The following is a 24,864-nucleotide window of genomic DNA, read 5'->3' on the forward strand; positions in this document are numbered from 1 at the left end:
ATGATCATTTTTACTATACAGTATATTTTAAAATAGTATAATTTAATTTTTAAATAATATATTGAAAGGAATATATTGATATATTTTAGAAATCTTTCAGGAGTGAATAATGTGGTTAAAACACAGCTATATATCGGTTTGTGTGCAGAAAAACCATTAGCACTTTGACCGTAATAATCAGTTTGGATTAAATCAGAATAATTCGGTTTGTACCAACTAATTTTTCAGAAAATCTGAGCAGAGCAGTATGTGTGTGTGTGTGTGTGTGTGTGTTTGTGGCTAAAAACATGGGTTACAATCCAAAGACAGCATTTGTCATACATGCGAGTAATGTTGCACAGTGAAGTGCTGCATGTTCGCATACTTACATTTGAATCGCTTGATTCTATGCAAATTTAATGCATGCGGACTCATGCATATATGCGGAAGATCCAGACTCTCTGCTTAATATCCTTATTAGTAACGTGGGAATTAAAAATTTATCATGCAGGTGGGGTAGGCGAAGGGTGCCCCACAATCTTCCCAGAATCGCATTGCAGACTCTGGGTAGGGAGGAGGTGGGCTGGGCTCCGTCAGCGCAGTAGCATTTCCTTCAAGGTGCCACCATCTTAAAGAATTTAGCAGTGGTGAGCATGCGAAAAGGATAGACCTAAAATGTCCGCTGGCACGCGCTTGATTACAAGCCCACCTCGCATGTTCCAATAAGGTGCCACCGCGTTCGCATAATCACGCTCTCCAATTAGGAAATTAGCTAGCGTCGCTGGCAAGATGCGACTCAAGAAACCCATTTGCATGCATAAACCCGCCCCATTATTGTCAGCTACATATGTGAATTGCTTGTGGCAAGCCATGTACTTATCCGGCACAACACATGCGCCATATTCCAACACAGCATGGAATCATTCACATTTCACCCACTTTGTATTCATCTTTAGCCGTGTGCTAGTAGAAAATTCCGGATGAATATTTAGTTGCTACTGTATGTGGAATTGTGGCCCTTGGCTAAGGTTAAAAGAAAGCCAGTTCCTGTGCATTTAACACATTTTGACATGTTTCAATATGATTGTGTTGAATGTGATTTCATTTAATGACCATCTCGATTATTGTAAAAAGGTCATAATATAAAATGGCGCCCCTTTGACGGAGATTATAGTTTTTAATCATCAAATTAACATTAAAATGCCCTTTTGGCAAATTTAACAATCATTTGAATCGAGATTCTGTCGTAACATTTGCACAGCAGTGTTGTGCCTGGTTGCTTGCTGTCTTTAGAAGGAGTCACTCAGAGGAATAGCTATTCCTCACTCGGGCTCCACTCCATTCCACGGTCTTAATTATTTCAAAGGTGGCTGTCTGGAATGGAACTCGCTATATGACACTTCCATTTGCATTACCTTTCATCTCCGCGAGTCCTCTTGGCACTGCCGAGGCAGGAGTGCTAGAAATGACTCTTAATGCTTACCTCTTTTGTATATCACCCCCTTATAGAAGCACAAAAACATATAGAATGCTGGCATAGAAGCCTTGCATAATGCCGCATGCGTGTTCCACCTGCAAATATATTCAATCTGAAATTAGATATAGGTTTACTTAGAGAATATAGCGCTTCCCATTTATGGTGATCAGCCATCCAACGGGGTAAAATAAATACTAATAATAGAAGGCCAAGCTAAGAATATGTCAATGTGCTACGTGCATCCATCAGCACGACTGACATCGGGTGTCATAGAGTGATGGGCTTCTTTAGAGCCCTTTGAATTTAGTGTGGAGGAAAGTATCAAAAAGACATGATATTATAGTGCCGAGTGGCAGTGAGGCATTCTCATGGAGAATGGACAGTTACATGAATCACACCGCCATGGTCCTATGTTATCCTGGTTCGGGTAGAGTTACTGCATGACTTCTACAGATGGGGTGGTATAATGAGGCGGCATCGGTGAAGATCCATTTCATGTGCATTTGTTGCTGTCAGTTAGGTATTTGTGCATGTGTATATATTATACTCCCGCACACACGTTTGTTGCAAGTATTGCGCGCACCTTTATCTGCTCGGATTGTTCAGAGACGAAAGGTCCGCGCAAATGTCCTCTTGAGCCTGTCATGTAGACTACCGTCAGCGGGTATATCTGAGAAGTGTTAATTAGCGTGAAAGTGGGCAACAGAGGTGTCAGCAAAACTCCCTCCCTCTCGCACCCACCCACACATACACACTTATACCTGATGTGTGCAACCTACCTCCACCTCAACCCCCCCACTTCTAGACCGCCGTTATGAGAGCCGGCCGAATTTAATTAAATTCCTGCATGTTTTAGATTCAGCCTGTCAGTGGTTAATGGGAGGAAACGAGAGTATCTCCTGTACTAAACGTGTTGAGAAATGAGATAAGAAAGCGTAAAGGTTGGTGGCGTAGACGAAAAAAGGACAACAATAAAGACAATAGGCAACAATCATTCACATAGTCTCAACCGTTTTGTGCCACATGGCCGAACAAAGCATTCTCCACAGCTGGGCTGATGTTTTTTTTTTTTTTTTTCAATTGAAATGTCGTTTGAGACTCTAAGGCCCTGTTTCCATCTGGTATTAGGATGCGTTTCAAATTCATCTCCTGTAACTACTTCCGTTCAGGTTTCCTGGAGACGCTCCCCTCTTATTTTATCACGTTCTACATCACTTTTGCTGGAGTGCCGAATACTGAATGACTGAAAAGGATAAAGAAAGCAGCAACGATTTCAACGTTCGACGTTTCGATGTTTTGCTGTGTCTTCTCACAAGAAGTCCCTCAATGCTCACATATTGAGTATTTTTTGGGCTGTTCGAACGCATTCGACTACCTGAACGTCTAAACTATAAAAGCAATCCAGTTTAATGTGGTTTCATCTACCTCTGGAAGTGGTCGAAAGTGGTCAAGCTTAAAACATTTTAGGCCCTGTTTACAGCTATATTTAGCGTCGTCCACTTGTGATTGGATTGACCAAAACATATCTTAATGGCGGGTGTAAACAGTGTCTAGAACATCTAGATTGTCTGTACAACCACAAAAATATCCTGAGTTTTCCCCATAGACGTATTTTTAACCAAACACTAGAATGTGTGGACTGTGTTTGTCATCACGCCTGTATGCATGATCGTTCCTAAGTGTTTTTGTTTGTAGCTGGTCATGATCCATATACGGCTATGGTGTGTGTGTGTGTGTGTGTGTGTGTGTGTGTGTGTGTGTGTGTGTGTGTGTGTGTGTGTGTGTGTGTGTGTGTGTGTTTGTGTGTGTGTTAGAGAGAGAGAGAGAGAGAGAGAGAGAGAGAGCTCTTGCTTCTCAGCCATCAGATGTGATGCAGACTGTCAGCTGGGGAATCATACCTGGCTCCATGCTAGAGCAGTCGGCCTTCATATATAGTCCAGTAGCCACTGATTGTCAGGACTGAGGTGTTGGCAGAGGGATCCAGTGAGTGCAGACGCTGAGGGTGTGGAGAGAGGGGGTGTGGGGGATGGGGACGACTCAAACACTGCCAACATCAAGCGCTAAAATGGACCTTGGTTTCCCCTGTACTGCAGGCGATACAAGCACATAAAGACTCTTAGTTTTTTAGCGTAGCTGCTCGGCTTAATTATTCCTATCTGCTCCCTAGAACCAGAAGGTGTTCGTTTTCAAAATGCTTTGAAAAACAACAGCTTGTGATATTCAAAATGTATATACAGTAACATTCCTTTACATGAAATGTGCTATTATGTGATCGATTTGAAGCTTATATTTTGTTATTGTATACAGAAACTATAACATTTGGGGATCCAAGAGATAACATCCTCACAAATGAAACAAAATGCTGTCATTTCTTTTATTGTATTGTATTTTGCGTTTTTTTGTTGTTGTTTTTTTAATAAATTTCTATTTTCTGATTGGAATTTGCTTTTTGTTTTTGCCTTATACATTTGCTTTTCAGCACATAAGCTGTCAAGACTGACTCATAGAATATAATAGCCAAGCAGCGGTCAGCTATTAATCATGTGATCGAACCATGAGATATTGTAATGCTATAATTAACATCTAAGTCCTCTAAGGGTTTATGATGTGAGAGGTTTATTTTCTTTATTTTTTATGTGCTAATAAACATGTAAAGGCCTAACAAGTCTTGTAAAGGCATATAATGAGATGGGATTAAAAGTCTCAAAAACCACTGTTACTCAAAGGTACCAACAGAAAATGTAATAAAATATTATTAGCCCATGTGAAAAAAAATGCATTGTGCATTGTAGCAGCAGTGACTAAGTCAAAAGCTCAAGCCATACGAACACAGAGGCTTAATAAAAGCTGACAGCTGTCACTCTGCCTCTGACATGTGTCAGGAGAATACTACCTTTATGTGGACATGGCCCTACACCGCTCTTTGAGAGTTTCTGGAGATAACACACACTGCACAGGTTTACAAAAAAAAAAAAAAAAAAAAGCTTTTTTGAAACCTATAGGTTCAGGGGAGTCTTCCTTAATGTGTTGTAGTGTAATAAAAAACAACAATCTTTCTCAATTAGAGCTAAACGGTTATCTCTCAGGCTAAGGAATATATGCTAAAAATGCATATTATGCATTTCAATTGCATAAAATCTACAGCTACTGATAAATATACACATTTGGCTTGAAAAGCTGCAGCCCTCCGGCAGTATCTGTAGCCGATGTGTTACTTTGCATGTTTACTTCTTGCTACACATATCAGAAAACCATTCAAAAGCTTCATGTTAAGCTTTCAGCATCTGCAAACTACAGAGCTGTTCGCACACAAGAATGTATATGCTTAAATATGTGCAAAAATAAATATAATGTTATGCTCTGGATCAGTGCGACAGTAGAGCAGAGCAGTTGTGTGTGTGTATGTGTGTGTTTCACTAGGGAATGCATAGCTGCAGAGATCTCGGGCTCTGCTGGCCAGAGACATACTTTGAGGTGACAGGCAGCCTCTGCCAGTATTCTCCCATACACGGGGATGGTTTGAAACAGAAAGAGTCATTTCATCTGAAAAGTCACCAGTGGTGAACCCCCTCAAGGTAACTGCAATGCTGGTTACACCAGCTGCAGCAACTCATGGGCAGAGTGTCTTTCTGGACATCCAAAGATCATATCCTATACAGCTGTGGAGGGCAGACTTGATTTCATCCTGGCTTTAACTCTGTCCTCCTTCACTATCATTCAGATGAACACATATTCACATATGCCATAGACACAGCGACATCACAAAACTGGACTAACACACACGCGCACATTCTAGAATATGTGGTTTAGGGGGACTCTATATTTTATTTTTATTTTTTTATTTTTTTTACTGTACGAACTGTATCTTCTATCCCCTTACACTAAACCATCACAGAAAACGTTCAGCATTTTTTTGAATTTCAAAAGAACAGTTTAGTATGTTTTTAAGCCATATGGTACAGGAAGTGTCCTCATAATCTATGTTTACGTTGTAATACCCATCATTATACACATTTCTGTCCTCATAAATCACATATACCTGTGTACACACACACACACACACACACACACACATTGGGTTTCTATGTTCCATGGGGACTTTCCATAGACATAATGATTTTTAAAGTTCATACTGTATATTACATCCCCTTACACTAACCCTATCCCTAAGCCTACTCATCACAGAAAACTTTCTGCATTTTTACATTTTCAAAAAACATCACTTAGTATGATTTATGAGCTCTTTTCCTATTGGGGACCCAAAATACTGTCCCCACAAGGTCAAAATTTACGGGTAGTATACTGTTCTTGTGGGGACATTTGGTCCTCATAATGTAGAGAATACCAGTAGAACACACACTCACTCACTCACTCACTCACTCACTCACTCACTCACTCACTCACTCACTCACTCACTCACTCACTCACTCACTCACTCACATACACTAGCATAACTATGCTGTAGCAATTCCCTCACACAGACTCACTTCACAACATATTTCTCAGTTGTATAATGTTATTTTTTTGTGTCCAATTTGGCATTTATCGTTTTTTTTTTTTTTTTTTCAGTGAACTGTTTGCTAAATATTAAACCACATTAACCATCGTTTATGGCACATTCTTACTTCATTTATGTCATCAAAACAGGTGGAAATTTGCTCAAATCGCTGCAAAACAAATTGAGCATGTTTAGTGATTTTTAAAGTCAAAATTTCCTTTTTTTTTTCTTTGTGTTGCAGGGCTGAAGGAAAATGTGACCGTTAATTGACCCACTTGAATTGAGCATGTGGGACCTGGCATCAATGTTATCAAATGATAAACCAACATGAGGTGAGTTCACCGATGTATCCAAATGTAAAAACAAATACAAATCTGGCTGCATCAGCCCATAAATATATTTGTACAATTATTGGTGTTATTTTACCTGACAGATTTGTATAGTTGCAACATAGCATGCTGGCCTCAAGAAGTCTTGATTCTCATCATTTCTGTCAGAACAGACAGTCTTTAATGTGCACTTAAAGATTAACAGCGTGCACTTTATTATCTTACTTTTTCAGATGCACCTTTACTTTCCAGTCTTTTTCATTGCATTATAAAATGTCTTCCCTTCTGAAAATTCCAGCGTAAACCAGCACGAAATCCATGTTGGTCCAGGCTGGTTAGAACCTGTATAGTGCTGGTCTAGCTGGTGGACCAGCATAGTCAAACCATTCTCAAACAATACTGAGCAGGTGTAGATGCTCCACTAGCACTCCTGGCGACCAGCAAACCAGCAACCCATGCTGGTCCCAACAATCAAAACATACCGTATGCTGGTGACCAGCAAAGCAGAGTTCAAAGCCAGCCACTACATATTTTAACATTTCACTTTATAAACTGTGAATTTGCATACCTGGAAAGCTGACTAGCAAAGTTTGCAGATATAAGAAAACGCAAAAAAAAAGCAGTCAGTGCTAGCATGCATGCTATCAGTACACTATACATGTATATCAGCAGCACGCAGGCAATGCCCGGCTGTTTTCTGCATACTCTGTGACCCCTCCTCTCTTGTGCCTTGCTGTGGTGTGATTAGCGTTGGCCCTGAGGAGCTAATGAAGTCTGGCGCCTACGTTTGCATGATTACAGTTGGCTGCGGCACAAAGCGAAGAGCCCACAAGGACAATAGATGTCAGTTTACAGCATGCCAGCCCATGCTTATGCTGTTTATCAAACGTCCTGTATCGCTGTGTTTTATGTGACACGTTTGAATGCATATGGTGTCGTAAAATTAAATCCGCTTCGGACGCAATTTAAGTGCATTTCACTATAGCCGGGTGTAGTTTGTGAAAATAAACATTCATGCGTGTCATTGAATGATTTAGGTCTTATTAATAGTAGAAATATTTTACATTTGAAAAGTAATTGAATATTTTATTCAACAATCCCCACATGCCACAATTTATAGCACTCAGTTTGTTATATAACCATTTTTTGAAAAAAAAAAATTTGGGGGGTGGGGGGGGGTCTCATTTTTAAAATGCTAGTTAGCCTTTCGTGACAACAGATGATGAAGCATTTTTGCATTCATTAAATATACAAGCATCTTCAAGCGGATCGCATAACAGAGGTGTGCGACGCGGTTATAAACCGCATCCTCCTTTCCCTCTCAGAACAAAGAATATGCGCATGGTAATGACATGCAAATGTATGCAGATTTCAAGCAGCAAAAGGGAGGAGTTGAGAGGGGGAGGCAGAGGAAAGGCTATAGTCTAGTTTCACTGCAAATACACCGAATGTTTACATATATTCTCAGGGCACAATGTTTTAAGAATTTCTCCGGAATGCCAGATTTGAGGTTAAAAGACACAAAAAAAAATCATGCATATTAATTTAAATGCTTTGCATAAACACTCCAACCTGTTTTTTATTCAATCTACATATATTCTACTGCACTCCCACACACCCACGAGAGATGGTTTTATCTTAAACAAGGATCCGCTTTATCACCTGAGAGTTGCTCTCTGCTGTAAGTTCTGCTTATTGCTACCTTCATCACCTACTTCACCGTTGTATTGTTCTTTTTTTTTTACCACAATGCTTTAGAAATTATGATAAAATATCACTGTAGCATTTTCAGACAATTTAACTATAAAATATATCAATGAAATAAGTTTGCATAATCCATAGAGGTGTTAGATAACGTAACCCGAGACCATTCGTTATTAGGATGAAAATAGAGGTACAGAGATTTCATTGAAGAAATTATTAATAAATCATTTATTTCTTCCCCTAAAATCTAGGCTGTGGAATTTCAAAATGCCTTTTTTCAGCATAGTAAAATATTGGGTTAAAAAGAAAAAAATGAGGTCAGTGCTTCAGCTTGATCAGAATTAATGACATTTTATAAGTGTCTCAATGGCTTTTCATTATTGCCAAAGAGATATTTCGCAAATATAACGGCCCCTCCCCATTAACAGTCTGAAAATGGGACAACTGATTACATTTTGAATGAAGCTGCATAATAAGTAAACACTCTCTTGATAGTAATATCATTTTAGCCGCTCAGCGCCACATTTAGCAAATGTAGCATTCAAAATTATATAATTCAATATTATTCTTTCTTTCTTTCTTTTTCTTTCTTTCTTTCTTTCTTTCTTTCTTTCTTTCTTTCTTTTCTTTTCTTTTCTTTCTTTCTTTCTTACCTACCTACGTCTACCTACCTTCACAGTTTTTGTAGGTTATATCGCATGCACACGTTGTGCTTTTGTTTAGATATGCGGCAACCTAACCTGGGCGTTATTTGCAAGGCATCTGTGGAGCATTAATACAATTTCTGTACGTGTGTGAGTGGGTGTGGTTGTCCGTATGGGTGTGTTTGCCACTTCTTCCATTTCCGAAAAGATCAGTGATTTGTGTGCACCAGCACATGAAAGGCCGTTAAAATAATGCCCATCCCCAGACAGGAGACACAATACTGCGTTAGTCTGTGGCACACACATGTCTGGGCCTCTCCTCAGACACAATATGGCGAATGGAGAGAGAGAGAGAAAGAGAGAGAGGAGGGGGGGTGTGAAGGCACAGACAGACACTCAGAATAATGCATAATGATGTTAACATTCCTGCATGTCTAATAGAGCAGGACCCAGCCACAGAGAGATGCACCGAAATCAGACAAGCACATGTGTGTGTGTGTGTGTGTGTGTGTGTGCACAGGTTTGTCTGTCCATGCACTCAGCATCCTGAGATACATTAATTTGGACTCTTTATGCAAGGGTGTGTTTGAATCTTTTCTTTGAGGTTATGACAGCGAACGCTGGCCCAACGGCTTTAAGCCGCTGCACCTCTTAGAAACACACTTTCATATGTACGTCATGTGCGAGGATGCAAATATACACCGTTTTTTTGGTTTTTGTTTTCTGCAATATTTTGCTATTTTGTACAATAGCAATGCTTTAGCAGAGATTGATTGTGTCAAAGAAATGGAAAAGAAAAGTGTGTGTGTGTGCATGCAGGAAGAGTCGCAATGACAATATGGCTCCGTCCATCATGCACACGCATATACGAAAAAATAAATCCAAGCGGCCACAAAGCAACTCTCCTTCCTCATTTCAATGCGCTCTCGTTCTCTGACATGGGCGGCTGTATCATTTTAATTGGAAGCTTAGACTGAGGTGAGATTGTCCCGTTTCTATTTCATTTTGTTAACCTCACATCAGGCAGAACCGTGCCAATGGGACCAACTGAATTGGATATGAAAATAGACAGGAAGCATTTGTCGAGGGAGAGAAAGAGTGAGAGAGAGAGACAGCCGTCGTCTCCGGAGGAAGGCGGGCGAGGAAGGAAAAGCTCATTTTCTGTGGCCACCCCGTGCCGTCTGCATTGCAGATCGGTGAAAATCCTGGCGAATATGATGGCGAGGCTCGGGAGAGGGTTTATGTTATCTGTGCCTTTGGTACGCTTTGTTTTCTTTCTTCTTTCCTTCCATATTTTTTTTCCTCTGTGGTCGCCATAAAATGTCAAGTTAATTTCCTGGGTGGTGTGAGCGACGCCTCGCCATGCGCCGTGTGTGTGTGTGTGTGTGTGTGACATGATGTGTGTGGTAGCTAGTTGGGGGAAGAGGTTTGCAAGGAGGAGCTCGTGCAATGTGCCACGTTACATGCAGGTGTGTGTGTGTGTGTTTTACTCATATTTTGTTACTATATACAGTATGTGTGTGGGGGTTATAACAATTTCTGTTTCAGTGTATGTGCGCGTGTAAATTAACCGTCGCTGCTACACTGCGTTAGTGGGAGTTCCAGCACCTCATTTGAATGCGACACAATGTAAAGGATTATGGGTTGATGATTTTCCAAGAGGATTCAGACCTGAACCGTATTATAGGGTTCACAGACGTCTCTCAGCTAAATTAAACACCCACACCTGAATAAAACCAGTCTGCCTGAGAGTGTGTGTGTGATTGAGATATACGTGTATAAAGCGCATATTTATGTAGTCATATGTGGCCATTTCCTAATATATATTTATTTAAGCGCACTGCAGCGAACAGTAATTTCCTGGCAATATTGTATTGCTTACTTTGAGAAATAAAATAGAATTTTCTTTTGCATGTTTTCATGTAAAATGCCTGGTGGCAGACTTCAACTGAAGTAGGTATGTGATGAATTGGCGAGGATTGCCAGTGATTTGACAGCTAAAAGTATAGTGAACACATAATCTATTTTCACTGGATTCACATGGCTTTAGGGAAAAAGCTTCAAGGATGGTTTTCTCTATCATTTAGCTTTTTTTCTTTGTGGTGTGTGAATATAACTGTATATGCATTGTATGTTTTTTTTCCTCTCAATAACTCACAAATTGATTATCCTTGAAACTCACTCTGTCACACAAACTGTTTCAAAAATTGTGTGATTTCCATACAGGACGGCCTTTGTATAGAGCACTCTGACAAATCTTCACGATCCATTAAGAAGTCTCCTCTTGTTCTTGCTCTGGTGGTGTTGTTCATATCCATGACACCGTATGACCACAGCTGAGCTGGGAATTCAAATGTGTGAATATGTGGTGTATGTAAGAGCGTATTCCGATAGACCTGAAAAATGTTAAATTGTGGAGGAAGGGATTAGGCATTTGTCACTCTCGCTTATGCTGATCTGTGCTTCTGCCCTACAAATGTCACATCCCATACGTCGGAAAAATCTCACCAGCCCTGCCTAATTGCACATATTCATGATGGTGCTTTGCCTATCGATTGTAGTATCGAGATATATGATGGTAAACGAGAGGGTGACTTCAGCAATACAAATGAGCATGGAGAAGATGTTACGGTGGGACTTCCACGTCTTTTGTAATGGCATTTAATTGCTCTGAATGCAATTTCAATAAAACATGTACATTTACTTGTGTATTAATTATATGATAATTATTGCTATTTTCCGACATTACAAATTCACAAAAAAAAAATTCATAGCAAAATTGACATTAATAATAATTAATATTATAGTAATAATAGTAATACATTTTATTATTATTATTACTGCTGGTTTATTTATTTATTAATTTAATAATTTATCCCTTTTTCACTTTTGTATCTCTGCCTCAGCCTTTGTATTTTGCTGATAAATCAAGGAAATGAGTGCTCTTACATAGACAATGAGAGTACAGGTGTGTGTGCGTGCGTGCGCTACAAATAGGAATAGAAAACGGTGGATGGTGTAAAAACTAAATGAAAGCGGCAGGAAGCGCCTACCGATAATCCCTCATCTCTAATGGCTGGATCTGAAAGGTAGTTTTGAGTTGGGTGTTTAGAGCAGACTTAATCAGGAGCCCTCCGATTAATTAACGGACACAGCGAGGACTTTCGCCACTGCTTGGGTAAACAGCAATTGTTCTTGGCCCGAGGTTCCCAAACATGGGGGGAACAATGACGATATTGTCCCTTTACCCCTCATTAGGGGGAGTGTGAGGGGAAACTTGGAGGTGTGTATGTGTTTGCAATCACTCTCCCATGATCCCATTACTGCTTCCTGGTCCTGGCTCCTATCACATCTTTCGTGCCAGCTGCAGAGAGAGAAAGAGAGCAAGCCTGTCATAGCATCTTCACATCAAAACCTCCTATTGGAGAGAGAAAGAGAGGAAGGGGGATGCGGAGAGGAAACGAAAGAAAGAGCGTGTTGTGTTTGGACTTCATTAGCATAGAGGAAGAGGTGCACAATGGAGGACTTTACAGCCTTGTTAGTGAGAAGCAATCAATTAACAGGGCCAGACCGACCCCGGCAGAGCAGTGTGGGGTCTTTGAATGAAATTTCTCTCTCCCTGATGAATAAATGTTGTCATTTCCAAAAAAACTGAATGTGTCACTGCATTCAAATGCTTGATTGGACTCTCAGCAGCAAGTGACAGTGTTTGCCCATTTGTGTGTGTGTGTGTGTGTGTGTGTGTGTGTGTGTGTGTGTGTGTGTGTGTGTGTGTGTGTGTGTGTGTGTGTGTGTGTGTGTGTGTGTGTGTGTGTGTGTGTGTGTGTGAGAGAGAGAGATAAAGAAAGAGACAGAGAGAGGTAGAACGTCAATACATGATTGTCAAAGGCACAAACTATACCTTAGGAAAATATAGCTTAGTGTAAAGTATGTGTGTGGAAACACAACAACAGATTTGTTTGTCATCAAAGCCCCTCTGAGCTTGTTTTGTTGTTATTACCTCTTACTCTCTGTACTCTATTTACTTTATATCAAATATGTCTGATACCTGGAATTTCCTCTCCATCTGTGGATTTGTTAAATCATATGTCACATATTAGAAGTAACACACAAGAATGCCCTCTAAATTGTGAAGGCACCCAATGACCTGTTTCGGATCCTGGCAGTGATGGCTTTTACGAAATAAAACTTGCAGAAAGGGAAAGTCTGCAGCAGACAATGACAATTGCATATAAAATTGAAGATCCCACCACCCCACCCCAACAAACACGTCTCCGTCTGTGATTCTTATTCAACGTTATCCCAGACTCCTCTGATGCTTTTCTCCACCTGGGAAATTGTCCTGATAATGGCTGCAATCTGTATCCAAAAGGCAGGGGACAGTTCTCTCTCCGGCAACCTGCGATGACTTCCGTCTGGAATTCCTACTCGAGCGGAATCAGTCAATCCATCACTGATCACTCTGATGGGAAATTATGAGTGAAATTGATGACTTTAAAATTCAAATTGTAAAGCTTATATAATATTTGTAAAAAAAACTTAAACAATATTTGTTCCACAGTGAACTGGCTTTCCTTTAAAATAAGAATTGTGCTGTAAATGCATTTCAGTAAGTGAATTTGTTTTTTGAGTTGAATGTGTTATGGTTGCATTGTAATTTGGGCATTATAGTAATACTAAAATGTGTGATTAATATGATTTTTAATATTGCTCGCATTAACAGTGCAGAGACTATTTGGATGTCAATCAAATATTGCACACATTGAACAGTTAAATAACAAAAAAAAATGAACCGATTTGTTGGCTTATTTTATTTTTTTAAACGTGAATATGGTTTATTTATAATATTACAGTGTGTAAGTAATGCAGCCTTGTGATTTCATGCTGATTTGGTCTGCCATCCCTAAATGCTTCAAGAACACCATTTTTGATTGGCTCAGGGTTTACATGCCAAAACAGCATAATGTTCAGCGGGGCACAAATCTTCATCTTTGCATTTCTCATTCTCCCCTTCCCACATACTTTTACTCTTCTCATTTTGAGACATCACAGGCAAAAATAATTTTCTGATTATTATCTAAAGCTGTGCGTGACTATGTCCACCACTACCGGCGGCACCGCAATCCCAGCAAACTCGTCAGGACGACAAGGACATATTCTAAATGTATTCCAAACCTCTTTATTTTACATGCGAGTTACAACTAAATCGAAGACTTGCGGATTTGTCGCAGAGGCATCTGCTGTTAATCTGATGGTCCCTGCCAACTCGTCCCTCAAATGACTGTCAAATACCACACACACACACCCCCCTGTATTTTCTAAAATGCCAGGTGCTTCCTCCAAACCCTCCTTCTCTGCTCCTTCCTGCACTCGTTGTGTTTAAAAAGGAAGCCCAGGTACATTATCGTCCCTTTATTCAATTCTAATACAGAGTGTGTCCATCGCAGCATCCTCCGATTTGCAAATCCGCGCCCAGGGTCTTTGTGGCAGCCTCATTTGCATAGAGACTGCCATTCACTTGGTTCTTCCTTAATGGCACATTACCGTGGCAACAGCATGTTGTAAGTAAGGGAATAATTAATGACGATCCGGTGACATGGGTACTCGCAACAGAGGCGGGCAGCAGCACTCGGGTGGTATTCTTTCGAAAGCATTAGCCAACATTAGGAAGAAATGCAGGGCACCTTGATGTGTTGAGAGGAACAAAGGGAAACGGAAAGAAAGAAAGAAAGCATATAAATGTGTGGGGATGGATGGATGGGCGTGGGCACAGTCACGTCTGAGGATGTAGGGCTTCCATATATTCTGACAGTCAGCGCTGGCAAGAAAAGAAAGATCTGAATGCGATTGACACTCTAATAGAGGTGGTTTGTATTGCAGCTAGGGCAGTGTGTGAGTGTGTGTGTGTGTGTGTGTGTGCGTGTGTGCGTGTGTGCACGTCTCTGTGTTTTGATGGGAGGGTGCTTGAACATGCTCCCAGTTGAAAGTTGAAATCTTCAATATTTAATACAGTGGGAGAGAAAGAGGGTGTGCGGCTGTAATGATTATTTGTGACAGAAGACTGTGTGTGTGGGATCAGTCAGCTGAATGTAGGGCAATGTCAGAAAGCCTTTCTGCCTTCTGTGGGTGCCGCTGAGAAGCGAAAGGGCGGGGGGTGCGTGCAGCCCCTCACTGCAACTGAGGAATACCCCGTGTCAGTGCACTTTTCCCTCTTTTCTCCTAGGTTGTTATTTGAGAAAATGGCATGTGCTGTGATAAAATAGGAGATCTCTTGCACTGCTTCAATGCAACAATCAAAAGTGTTTTTACATAAAAATAAGTGAAATACATAAACGGCTGTCTCTCATTCCCATAGACATGTTCCAGTGAATACTTCTAATAGTCTAAATCTAATAATTTGCCGGGTCCCATATTAACACTCGCCAATTGCCAAATACAAGTAAAAAATGATTTTATCATATAAATTTAACATTTGCCAGTGGCTGGTAGCTTTATAAAGAACTGCAAAATATAATATGGTTTAAGGCATATTTACTTATTATGTGCATTTTCATACAGACGTACAGAGGTAAAGACTTTCAAACCAATTTCAATCACACCAGGCCTAGTAAACTCATCCCCCTGGCTCAGTGCCCCTGGTGTCTTGGAGCGAACGGATGACCAGGCATATGAGAAAGTGCTTACATGGGGTCCTGAAATCAGGGGACCATATGTGCAAACGTTCTGTATCATTATGCTGTGCGGCGGTGCACCGGCAGACCACCATAACTTAGTTTGTCGTCCACACAAAGTTTGGGCCAAGCTTGGATGGATTCATTAGACGGTCTTTCTTTGGAGCCAATGAAGCTCAAAAGACCTCCAACAAAGGAGCTAATCACAGACTCTCTCCTCAGCTTTGGCCAAAGTCTTTCTTTTCACTAGGTCTTAGATCATTTCTCACAGCTAGCTGGCCAGCTAGCTCCAAGCTTGTCTGGACGGACAAACAAAGCTGTGGGAAATTTATCCTCTGTGTATGTGTACAGCTGTTGGGTCTATAGGACGAGTGAGTATGCACATGTGAATGCGCCCACACACACACACGTACATACAGGCGGAACTGCTGCTTTTGTTGGTTTTGTGTCACACACAAACAGACCTGTGCTAGTGGGGGTGCTGATGACTTCTGTTGGTAGTGGTGTGTATGTTTGCATATGTGTGTGAGGAATGTGTGAGGGCAAAGCAGACAATGCATCTGCAGGCCTCTATTCTAGCATTGACCTTGAACCCCAGTAGCCTTCATTCCCATGGTTGCTGTGCGAGTCCTTGTGGATTGGAGGCCTTTTAGATTTGCGTTGCATTGTCCCTGCCCTCTTTCAATTTGACGACAAGCCTCCATCCCTGCAAAGAAAGACTCTTCTTACTTTTGCAGAGTAAAACCCTTTTTACTTTTACCTTATAAAGATAAATCCCTCTCTATATGTTATTCATAAGCATTGGAAAAGGCACTCTTTTAAAAGCAAAGATTGCAAACATGTTTTGCAGCCTGATGCCAGTTGAGAACCTCTATTGTTCTTTTAGATAACCATCTGTGTACTGGTACCTCAAAGAACCTAAAATGACTTAATTTTCCTCTTCTAACAAATTCTAACAAAGCCTATATTTGTAATATCAAGATTATCAGAATAACCCACTGGTTTTGTCTGTACAATGGAAGTCAATGGTCACCAAAACGATTTGGTTACCAACATTCTTCTTTTGTGTCCTGCACAAGAAAGTAAGTCATACTGATTTGGAATGACATGAGGGTGATTAAATGATGACAAATTTTTCAGTTTTGGGTGAACAATCTCTTAAAGCACCAAGTGAAATGAGCCTTCAATTTGTGCACACCTGTGTCTTTGGTTAGATCCCCATTCAACTGTAGAAGATACTTGGTTCACTGAGAGTTGGACTGTATCAAGATGTCCTTGCTTAAAGGACAAGGAGATCCAAGATTCACTGTGGTTTGAGTCTAATTGTTTCCGTCAGTCTGGGAATGTCCCAGCAATGTTGTCCTTGTCCCACTGCCCAGGGCCCCGTAACTGAGCCCGGCCGAAGAGAATGGGCCCACTTTGTAGCCACACAGCAGGCTCGGGCAGTACCTATTCTGCTTACCAAACTGTCATGCATAACAACTTTATTGTGACACAAATGGGAGCTGAAAGCAAAGAATAGGGCGAGGGAATGAAAGATGAGGGGAGTGAGAGAAATCTTCTCTTAAAGCATGGCTGGAAAAGGGCAGATCAGGGTATGTAAACTGAGCTCAAGATATACAAATCTTGTTTTCAGTGTTGACTAACACTGAGACATTGTCACATCAGTGTAGTTGACATGCAATTGTATGGAATACTGCAGCTTTGTTTAACTGGTAATTGGGTTTTGTTCTATTATATAATATTATTACACGACTATGTGGAATTCTGTTTGGTCAATCGCACCATCCAGCGTTAAGTTATTCCCCGATAACAACCATAACAACCGCGTTACTGAAGTCAGCAGCGCTATATGCTTGCTAGGAACATTTTTTCTTCGTGGAAGTTTTGCGTCTGGTGAGCTAATAAAATATTAAAACTCAGTCAAATCAATATTTTGTGTACAGTTGTTTAATTGTCATCCAGTATCATGGACTCGCTCTCTCTTGTTTCATAAAAACGCAGCTGCTGCCATTTTGCGACTATTGTTTTGTACTCTGTTGGATTATAAGATTTAAAATTTCAAATATAAGATTTAAAGTTTTAAATTTAAAACAATTTCATCTCAAATCAATATCTCTCCTCACCATAATTATTTATGTGGCAAAATGATGTGTGTAATAAGTGGTATGACTGTACTGTATCACTTAAATGTACATCTAGTTTGAACTTGCAGCGCTAGCAACTGCTCTCTCCGCGGAAACGCAAAGCTTAAATGAAAATATTGAGTCGAAATATTTTATTAGGTCGACTCAATATTTTATTAAATTAAAAAATATATCACTATTTTGTGTCTAGTTATTTACTTATGTGTAGTAGCCATGTAATAAGCGGGATAATGTACATCCAGTCGGTTGTTCTCTCAGAATAAACCCCTTCAGGCTGATGCAAGACCCCTTAAGATATAAATATAAATATTAAGGAAATATCAAATGGATTTTTTTTATTTTATTTTTTTTATGGAAATTGCTTTCCATTTGAATGTTGAAGACATAGTGGTGACCTGTCAGCTGCCATAGTTATTGTATGTGATATGGGTACATGTAAAGTATGTAATATTTCAAGTTCAAGTCTAATTTCAAATTTAGTGTTGAACATCCCTGAAAAAGGGAAAATCACTCAGCCAGCCAATAGAGACTAGGGAGTTATACGGATAAACTTCATGTAAATCCCCTCAGTTTGACCTGTCGGGAGCTCTTCCTTAGAGTTTGTTTTGGATGAACATCATGTTGTTACTATTCAGAGGATTTGGAGCCAGAATTAAAAATCTTCACCATGAGTTCATTAACTATGGGTTGAGGAAGGAGTTGAAAAGACCAGCTTAGACTAGTATGAATTTACAACAGGTATTTTAGCTGTTTTAGGCTGGTAGCTTAACTAGCTGTTTTTAAGCCTGGTAGGGACACACCAGCATCCCATGTTGAGAGCCAGCGTACATCATTTCTGATTTCCAACTCTCTGAAGTGACATATTAGAAACACATTCTAGTATGGATAAGTGTGAAAAAGGTTCAAGTTAATTGTGTGCGAGAAGTGGAATAGGAACCGAGGGGAGTGGTCTGTTCAGCCTACAGACTCGAGAGAAGAAGTAGCCCATAGCTGAGAGACTCAACAAAAGGCAGTCTCTATCCATTGTGTTAGTGCTGGATTTCCCACGAGAGGCCCGTCTGCTTGAAAAGGGGAGTGTATCAGTTTCTCCTGACATGGATGTTTATTCATTCTGTGGCCAACTGCACCGCCAGCTCAAAAGGATTCACCTTACCGTTTTGATGTGTATGACACACACACACACACTTTTTTGGGGGAGATAGGTGAAAAGGAAAAACACTGGCACATGGAGAGACTAGTGTGAGCTGTGTGAATAGGCATGTCCGCCCTCACAGTGACAGTGTTTGTGACAGTATCATGGTTGCTTGTCTGGACTTAGCTTTTGGTGTGAAGTGAGCCACCATTTTGTACTGGAAGGTTTCAGAATTCTGCTGGAAGTAAACCTTTACTGCTACTATAAGATTAGTTTTAGAGTTTCTTTAATTGTAGTTGGTCATTTGGGGAACCATTATTTTAGCAAACAATCTCTAAGAGACATTAGGGAACCATTTTTCCATTGTATCTGTTCATTACTTGTAGTCTAGACATCAACTGGTCTCTATAGAGGTGATGAGTGGACTACTAATGTGTAGTTTCCTGTTTTGCAGCAAGTCATGAACTGCATTTTTTTTCTTAAATTATCATGTTCTCTGAGGTCCACTTATAATGTTATCAAGATTTTTACATCAAAAAGCATTCTAATTTAGTAGTAATATGCTATTTTCTATCTTCTTTCGAACGCTAGGCGTGCCACATTCAAGACTTGGAAGTAAACGCCCACTGCTATGATCTGGTAACCGTTTTGCATATTATTATATTGCATATTATAATTTTCAACGTCCCCACCATGTATAGAATTGTTTTGAAAACGTCCTATGTGTATCATTTCAACATAGGAAGTTTTCAAAAGTGTTCCATACATGTAATGGCAGGGATGTTGTAAATTATTGTAACATAGATGAAACATTTACCAACAATGTGAAACATTTATGCATATTACATTTGCTTTATAAGTCTCGGTTGTGGCAAATAAAGTGCAGTGTCGTGTTAAATAAAAAGAAGCGTGTTTTAATGTCTTTCTAATGACAAAAAGGAAGATGTCACTCACTGAAGCTTTTATTCAGGATTACAGCGAATGGCTTAGATCAAAACAATAACAAAAGCAGCGTTCTCTACGTGGCAAAGGAAAGAACTGCAAATCACAACTATTCAGTCTGACTGCGGCACGACAGTATAAATACTCAGTGCATATCAAACGATCTGTAACAGTGTGTGGCGGATGTTTCAAGACTGACCTGACTGAGGCTCGACTAACATCCGCCACAAACAGACAAAGCAATAGTGACACATGGTAAAAACACTGTTACACACTTGTGTGTTGCGACATTACTGTTGGATCCAATGTAGTTGGCACTGCATCATCTTTTATTTTCAGTCTCTCTGAAAAGCTTGGGTCGAACTGTGTCTTGTTTAAAAACAGATCTGCAGTAAAATGAAGCGAACAGTGTCTTACTGACACGACCTGATGAAGTTCATCCCTGCATTCTTAATGTTAGACTCACAAGGAGGGCAATGCAAAGACTGTTTTTCCACAACTTGGCACAATCCTGTGTTTGCTTCATTCTCGTATTTAGTACTACGACATGCGTCGGTGGGAGGGGCTAAAGAGGCAATGATGTTGATCTTCTGCAGAAGTGGTATGAATTTGTACGAATTAGCCACCTCGTAAAATACATATGAATTGCCGTGAGATCGGGTTGGTCTTTCGGTGCGCTATGATGTAATAATGTGATAAAATCCGAAATTATTTGTTTTCATGAGCTTGGTTTCAATAAAATATGTTTTTGGACTTATAAGTTTTGAATTCTGAAACTTTATTTGTATAATACAATGACCTCTTATATGTCAAAAGATCAAAGAAAAAACATTTATTTCTCAATTCATGATCCCTTTAAGATGCAATTATGATTAAACACTTGATACAGTGATACAGTACTTTGAGTTACAGGGACTTGAGGAAGGCCGAAATTTGCTAGTAATGATTGACAGAAATTTCGACTGAGCCTTTCTTCTAATCAGATTTGTCTGTTCTTCTTACCCATGAGGGCTAATCAATAGGGTTTGGATAACCAATAGACAGGTGCTCCCCTCAGCGGGGCTGTCCGCCGCAATGCACTTAGATGTTTTGGGTACAACATCTTCCAGTTGAGTTTTTGTTGGTAGCAATGAAGGGTGAATGCTATTTAGAGTATGTGTGAATCAAAGTACAATTAGGTCTGAAGCCCTTTTTGTCTATTGTATGTAAGCAAACGTCTCGGTTTGGCTTTGTGTGGCGGCTAACTTAACTGGCATTAGGGTGTGGAGTTGAAAGGGTTCAGCTTTTATGCCCCAATTAACATTATTCAGGAACAGTGTTTGTGTAAAGGATCACTTTATTCACTCTCTACACACTCCTGTATCTTGTTAGCCAATCCGTTGTCCACATGGACATGAGGTATTAAAGTCTGGACAATTCTTTAGCCGTCCAGGTTTAACAACTTTAGCCTCTGAGGTAGATAAGTCAAAACAAACTTGGCAAACTGAAACCGTCTCATTTCTGGAGCACCATTATCGTCTAAAATATCTCAACACTCAGCTTCTCCTCTCCCTCTTGACCCTTTGTGAGACAATCAAAACCTGTGGACCCAGTTGCCATGTTCAGTCTTGGTTTCAATGGCTCCATTGTTGTGTTGTAACAAGACGCCAGAGCTGGTTGTTTGATCCACTCCTCTGAAAAGTTTTCTTTGGGGTCTTCTTTTCACTTCCTTTTTGTTAAGCGATGGATCAGCTGAGAAGGTCAAGGAACACTGTCTTTTGTCGTGCAGTCTCTTCCGGTATCTTCCTTTTAAAAAGGAATAAATTGGTATATATTGCGTTCAAAATATGAACTAATTTTTCCACATGACCAAGTTGTCTTTCCTCTGCAGCTCTTAAAGTGCCATCACAATGCTAGTTTGTTGAAGCCTATCCACATATTAGTCTGGGAGTTGCTTGGTTTCGAAGCAGGTGTGTCTGTCAGCCGACTTCTCTGAGGCAAAATCATGGTCTTTAGTGTGAAAGCAGAGAGGCCGCTGTCTCTCAGTCTGAGTGCTAGCAAACTGTCAGAAATCACGTTTTAGTGGCTTGTTCAGGTCACGCTGAGAGAGCAGCCTCTTGTTCCTTACTGTCTCTTTCTTTCTGTTTAACTATCCTTTTTCTTTCTTTCTTCTCCTTTTTGCTGCCCATGTTCGCCAGCGTATACTATAGAGGGCAATGCAGTTTAAAGTCGCCGTCCATAAAATGCAACACAGTAAATGTAGAACATACATATAAATAAATGTTACTTTCAACTATATTAACCGCTTGTTTTTCCCCCATTTTATTAGACTTTTGATAAATGGTCATGGATATATATCTATATCAGGCGATTTGTTTGTTATCGCTGTGTTGGTGGTATACAAGAGCTAGTTTGCACCCACAAGCATGAGGGAGGACAGACATGCAGACACCATCATCACATTATACAAGATCTTATTGTCTGGCGGGCTGCTTTGCCTTGCGTGGCATGATTTGTGGGAAGCCATCTGTGCTCAGCCTCTTTTGAAATGTGAGAAAGAACATATGCATTTGCATAAGAATAATTGACACTTCAAATTAGCCCTGCAATCACAAAGGATTATCTTTAGTGTATGGGTAAGTAAGTAGAGGCTCTTCCATCCTGGGGAGAGAAATGATGTTTTAGCAGTTTTGTATTAAACCTGCAACATTATTATTATTATTATTATTCATTATTATTATTATTATTATTATTATTATTATTATTATTATTTGGTTTTTTTTTTTTTTTTTTATTATTTAACAATGCAGTACATAATAAAAACAATAATAATAATTTAATAATAGTTCAATAATAATTATTATTATATTTATATATATATTTTGGGGTATTTTTAATTCATTTTTATTTTTAGCCAATTTAAGTGCCATCGTGTAATGATTGAAAACCAATTCAAATGGTGTGATGGGAGCACACTGACAAATTTAATATCTAAACATAAGACATCGTTTGTAGGTCGTGTGTGTGTGTGTGTGTGTGTGTGTGTGTGTGTGTGTGTGTGTGTGTGTGTGTGTGTGTGTGTGTGTGTGTGTGTGTGTGTGTGTGTGTGTGTGTGTGTGTGTGTGTTGTGTGGACTCACATATGCCTGCTTGGCTCGTGTATGTGGTAGTGCATATGTAATGTTGTACTGGAGAGAGAAGAGAACTGAACAAGCACACTGTTACATTATTGATAACAGCTAATGAAAAGAATCGTTTCAGGATGAACAGAGGGATAAACTGTACATGTCCCTGGATACCCACAAAAGCATGCAGAGATCTATACACAGACACACACACACACACAATATTTAATGGATAAATATGACCTACCAAATATCTAATTATAGTGTCAAAGCTGAAAAGATTTATGAAAATTATAAAAATTGGAAAATATTTCACCCCTTTTTACATAGTGCTAAATGCATTTATCTCAGATTCCGCAGTTTCTGAAAGGCCCTGTGACGGGCCTGCTCCATTGGGTTAGCCGTTGGAAGACGGGGTTGATCTCGCCCACTCTTAGATGGCCACGAATTCATTTGCACACATATGAAAGGAGAGGAGCCCCTGGCAAAGAACCGAGATATTTGTGCTGTCTGGTGTCAGATACCAAGATGGGGGTGTGTTTGTATGTACATGGATGCTTAGCCTCACCCGTCTTGCCTGTTGGAAGAGCAAGGGTTTATCCTGGTCTCCATGGCAACACTGCAGCATGCCAGGGCCGTACCAAACCCAGGGCAAAGCACTTGATTCAGTGGGACAAGAAAGGAAAGCAATTATGTGTATTAATAGTTACATTAAGCAGTAGTAGGATTTTCACAGTTGAATGGAGAAACAGTTGAGTTTGACCTTGAGACGTCCTGGTCAGGGACGATATTTGGTTAGCATTTTTAAATTCCTCCGACCCATAGTCGCACATTCATTCGTTTTCACATCAGCACAAGAAAGCACGGACAACATGGGACTCGACTAAACCACAGGCTTCTCCAGGACCAGGTTATGATCCGCCTTCATACACCGAGCGGATGTGGAGCATATATTTTTAACCTGAGCCAAATGTGCTTTTTGCAGAGAGGTTAAAAGGGCGAATGAAAAATTCTGTAAATTATTTATAATAGCTGAAACTCTTGTAGTGTTCGTTGGGAGTGAGACTGTGCACTGGAATGTGCTTTACTTATGGATTGTCAGATATGTGGTGAGGAGCTGCTTTTATCTACACCAACAAAAGAGCTGTAGGTGGAGGAAGAAGTAGGTCACGTCATTTTCTTCAGGTCAGAAAGGAGCAGAGAGATTTTGACGGGTTTAACTAGACGTATAGAAGCAGTTCATTCACACATGACACTAATTATTGTTTTTTTTTCTTCTTTCCTTCTAGTGATGCTTCTGAGGAGGTGCGCTGCTCTTTGCTGTGAGGAAGAAAGGTTAGTACTGTACTGTTATGTATGTCACATAAAATGAGGGGTCATATTTGGGGTTAAGAGGTGGTCACCGAGGGACAAAAACAACTCAACAGTTAAAGTTGGTTGAGGTGCATCAAAGAAATAAAGTTGCCTCATAGGAAGCAAAGGCATGACAAACCATTGCAAACTCCTTATCCTTTGGTAGGACGCTGTACATTTTTTAACAGTGTTTGCTAATACTAACTGAGATGACCATGAAAAACAAAAACAAACAAACAAAAAACCCTTTAACCTGCCTAAAGTCCCAGGTTTATTTCATTTAAGTCTTGCTTGGCACGTCCTGATTTTGCAGAGTTGGAAGCATTCCTTTTAGCAACTTATTTTGTTGATCCTGGAACAACGTTCCTGTCAGAAAATGTAATCATAACCCCTATCCCTATTCATAAACCTAACCCTACCCATAAGTTATCCCTAAAATCAGAGGGAAATTACAGGTGAATAACACTGATGTAGAAGCACCTAACCCTGGTTGTAAGCCTAAACTTGACATAAACTGTAAACTTGTCCCTCAAATCTGATTAGTTGATTGGAATGTTGTTCCAGGATCAACAAAGATGTTAATAATGATCCATGAACATGTGAAATCAGGTATCGTGTGCACAGTTGAGTGCTCAAGCCTTTCAATATACTCCTTTGGAAAGACTTGTTCTTGTGGACTTTGTTGTTGTACATGCAACAAAATTGGGCTGTACGCGGACGGCGAAAATTCCGTCACACAACGCAGACAGCTGCAGTATACTTCGGGCTTAAGATGGTCTCTCGGCCTGGCCTTCTCAAACTGGGGTTCATGAATTGATGAAAAGCTAATAATTAATTAAATAATAAAAATGTAAAATGAAAGCACATAATAAATTTAAAATAATT

The 24,864-nt window shown here is 40.0% G+C and overlaps 1 protein-coding gene across 4 annotated transcripts in view; it reads left to right on the forward strand.

The window, feature by feature from the left end:
- Positions 1-24,864, forward strand: part of mef2cb (myocyte enhancer factor 2cb) — a 121,067-nt gene that overhangs the window by 92,871 nt on the left and 3,332 nt on the right. For all 4 annotated transcript variants that reach the window (XR_013821389.1, XR_013821390.1, XR_013821391.1 and 1 more), the window contains 2 exons: positions 6,196-6,286; positions 23,916-23,961. The gene's annotated coding sequence lies outside the window, so the exon portion shown is untranslated. The remainder of the gene's footprint in view (positions 1-6,195; positions 6,287-23,915; positions 23,962-24,864) is intronic.

This window comes from Squalius cephalus (genome assembly GCF_949319135.1).
Source record: "Squalius cephalus genome assembly, chromosome: 5".
Taxonomy (NCBI): Eukaryota; Metazoa; Chordata; class Actinopteri; order Cypriniformes; family Leuciscidae; genus Squalius; species Squalius cephalus.